Here is a 3,698-nt window from a genome sequence, read left to right on the forward strand (position 1 = left end):
TGGCAATACCTTGTCAGTCTCTGGTCTAATTCTCTTTATTCAGACCTCCAACAGTCTCGCGTTCTCACTTTCCTTCCTTTTTTTTTTTTCTATTAAGATTTATTTATTTGAGAGAGAGAGAGAGCAGCGGGGAGAGGGAGAGGGAGAGAGAATCTCAAGCAGACTCCCTGCTGAATGCCCCTGAGATCATGACCTGAGCCAAAATCAAGAGTTCGATGCTTAACTGATTGAGCCACCCAGGCGCCCCTCCTTCTCACTTTCAATACAATTCACAAAAGAGAAACAACTCATCCTTCCAGCACCACATCTACCAGCCTAAGTGTATTTGTATCCACGTACTCTGCCTTCCCACTTTGGACAGGGAGGAGCTCTCCTTTTCCCCCTCAAGGTCAGGTCCTGCTTGTACATAAGAGCCAGTGTCTCCTAGGTAACTTTTAAAACACACATGTAATTGCCCTGCTTGATAAAGTAGAAGGAATTTTGACGTTCTAGGAGGAGGAGAAATGGGTGTTGGCAAATGACCTTCAGAGTAATGGGTATAAATGAGGAATCCTGTTGAGGATAGCGAAAGGACTTTTGAGAATAAGAATAAGAATGTCTAATATTTTGGAAATATTTTATTTCCACGACACCTGGGTGGCTCAATTTTTGGTTAAACATCTGACTTCTGCTCAGGTCATGATCTCGGGGTCCTGGGATCAAGCCCTACGTTGGGCTCCACACTCAGCGGGGAGTCTTCTCCCTCTCCTTCTGCCCCTCCCGCTCTCCTGCCTCTCCCTCGATCCTGCATGTTTTCTCTCTCTCAAATAAATCTAAAAAAAAAAAATATTTTGTTTCTTCTGCTATGTTTCAATGTAAGCACCTATTCTGTTGCTCTGAAACCTTTAGAGAAGGCTGTCATGCATGGGTACAGCAGCGCATGCCCACACCCACACAGAGTGAATGTCCATTGTCCAGGCCCCACCCCTGGAAATCCTATTTCAGGAGGTTCAAAGTGAGGCCCTGATAACAGTATTTTAAACCTTCCCCAGACCATTGTGGCAAGTGGCCAGGTTTGGTCCCACTGATTGTAGTAGATGTTACAACATCTTTAGACAATGTTCATCACAATCCATCCCATTGACATCTGGGTGAATTGATGTTGGGGAACATAAAATCAATGGTAAAACTGGGTTTTTGCAACAGGGAAAAAAAGAAAGTCTGATTCTTATTAGACCTCCCTCGGATCTACCTTGTCTTTTTCTCTTTGAGTGACTCTGAAGGAAGATACAACCTTTCTGAAATAGGACATTAGAAGACCAAGGAGGTATACAGAAAAATGAATAATAATAAATTTTAAAGCAGGCTTAATCTCCTGTAATACAAGATAACAGAGAGGAAGTATGACCTACATAATCAACAGTCATGAGCACCAATCCAAAGATATCGTTCATTTGTCAAATACTGAGTGCTGGCTAAAAGACAGGGACTGAGCTAGGCCCTTGGAGCTCAGGGTATGGTATGGCCTCGGGAATAACAGTCTAGAAGAGACCAATAATTATCATCAGTGGGAAGAAAAATGGGAAATTACATAAGTAGTAAATATAGACCTAGTATGCAGGGGATTAGTGGTAAGGGAAAACTTCAGAGAAGCAGAAGACAAAACCAGGCTTTTGAAAGATACAATGATCAAGGTGTAGGGAGAATGGAAGGAGAGTGAGGGGGGAAACAGCATTTCTTATCAGAGTGAATAGAACTGTAGGCATGGGCTTAAAGCAGCATGTGTGGTACATTGCCTGAATTATGGATGGTTCTATAACACTGTCATGTAATGTTCTGGAGGACTTGGGGCAGGAGGAAGGCAGAGGGGTTGCCTTGCCCTATGTCAGGCTCCACTCACATACACCAGCCCATTGTTCTTGGGTATTATGATGAGTTCCTAGAGTGTCCATAAAAAGTTAGCCAAGAGATGGCCAACAAGCCTTGCTAGCCTAAAACAAAAGACGTATGATCCCTATTTGTCAGATTCTGCAGCAAAATCCTCTTTCTCCAGACTAATCTGTTCCTATCCTCCTTATTGGTATTGCCATGCTTTTACTGTTAGACTTCCTTTTTATTCTAGACTCTGGAATTTTTAACCTCCTTGGACATAGGCATTTATTTTTGCATGATGTTTGTGGTTGATCACACGAGCCTGAGTTCAGTGTGAATGTAATTTCAGTTTGATGAGACTCTAAATTTTCATCCCACAGGAATTGTATCGGGCAATGTCAGTAATCCCCCACATCCCTAAGGTCACCACATAGACACCTGTTAGCTCAGGCTAACCCCCATCTCTTCTGCTGTTACCTTCCTTCAGGTGGGAACACTGACTTTAATTTTGTGCACTTAATTTTTATTATAAGGTATATAGTTCAAATATACAGACAAATACAAAGAATCATGTAATAAACACCCATTCACTTACTGCAGGGCTTAATCAGATCTAAACATTTTGCTCTATTTGCACCAATTATTTTTACAAACTAAAACGTTGTAGATACAGTAAGTTAAAGCTCTATCTCCCCTGAGTCTAATTCCCCTCCTCTCTTATCATTCATGGTTTTACACATTCACTACATCTATGTGTCCATAAACAACATATAGTATTGCTTTATACATTTTTAAACTTTGTATAAATTATTGCATCCTTGAAATATCTGTACCTTGCATTTTTGTTGAAAATTAAGTTTTTGGGATTTATTGATGATGACAGATTTAGTTTGCTTTTTAAGACTACTTTATAACATACATATATCGCTCTACTGAAATTTACTTTTTACTGCGTACAGGTAGACATTTGAGGTTTTTTTTCCAATTTTTCAGTATAATAAAGCTATAGTTAACATCCTTGTACACATTTTCATGTGCACAGTTATATTGGGTTTTTATTCCTTAATCACTTCTTTTACTCATATTAGTAACATTCACTATGTAGCATTTATATACATACATGTATACATATATATGATTTATAGACATATCTATATATTATATATATGTCTATAAATCAGCCATCTTAATTGTCTCAAACATGACATCATCATCACCTTTAAAACAGTATTATAAAATTGCACTTATGTTTTCAACTTGTAACCTCTCACTAGTCACCAGGAATTTCCCTCATTGGAGATATATAAACCTTAGTTCTGAACCGTGGAATAATTTAAGGAGTAATCAAATGTGAGTACAGAATTGGAGAGGAGGATAATATACCTTCAAGAAACTTGGGGTCAATTTAAGGACTGATCTTGCCCTTTTCCTGGTTCCTTGACATGTAAATGGTCAGAGTCAGCCTGAGTCACTATTCCCCTCATACGGACTGAAAGCCAGCTGACTGCAGAATTTAGCCGCTGAATTTAATACAAGCTGTTGTTAAAAGCATACACATTGCCACTTATTGCCCTGGGAGGAAATAAGTCACATGTGGTTTTTTTTTTTTTTAATTTTAACTTCACTTGATTTATTAGTGGTTGCTAGATACTGAGCTATAGGGTAGGTGCTCTGGGATGTCCAAAGATGAAGAAGTCCTCCAACAAACTCACAATCCTGCAAAGAAGAGATGCTTAGGAAGAGTCATCCGTCAGATTTAGGCATCTGAAATAGGCTCTTTATTTTCTCCTTTAGCGACACTCAGGAAATGCTTGTCTCCTGCTGTTGATGCATAATCTGAGAGTACT

The sequence above is a fragment of the Eumetopias jubatus genome, unplaced genomic scaffold, assembly GCF_037043125.1.
Source record: "Eumetopias jubatus isolate StellerSeaLion01/CBP00866 unplaced genomic scaffold, mEumJub1_p1.0 scaffold_14, whole genome shotgun sequence".
In the NCBI taxonomy this organism is placed as follows: Eukaryota; Metazoa; Chordata; class Mammalia; order Carnivora; family Otariidae; genus Eumetopias; species Eumetopias jubatus.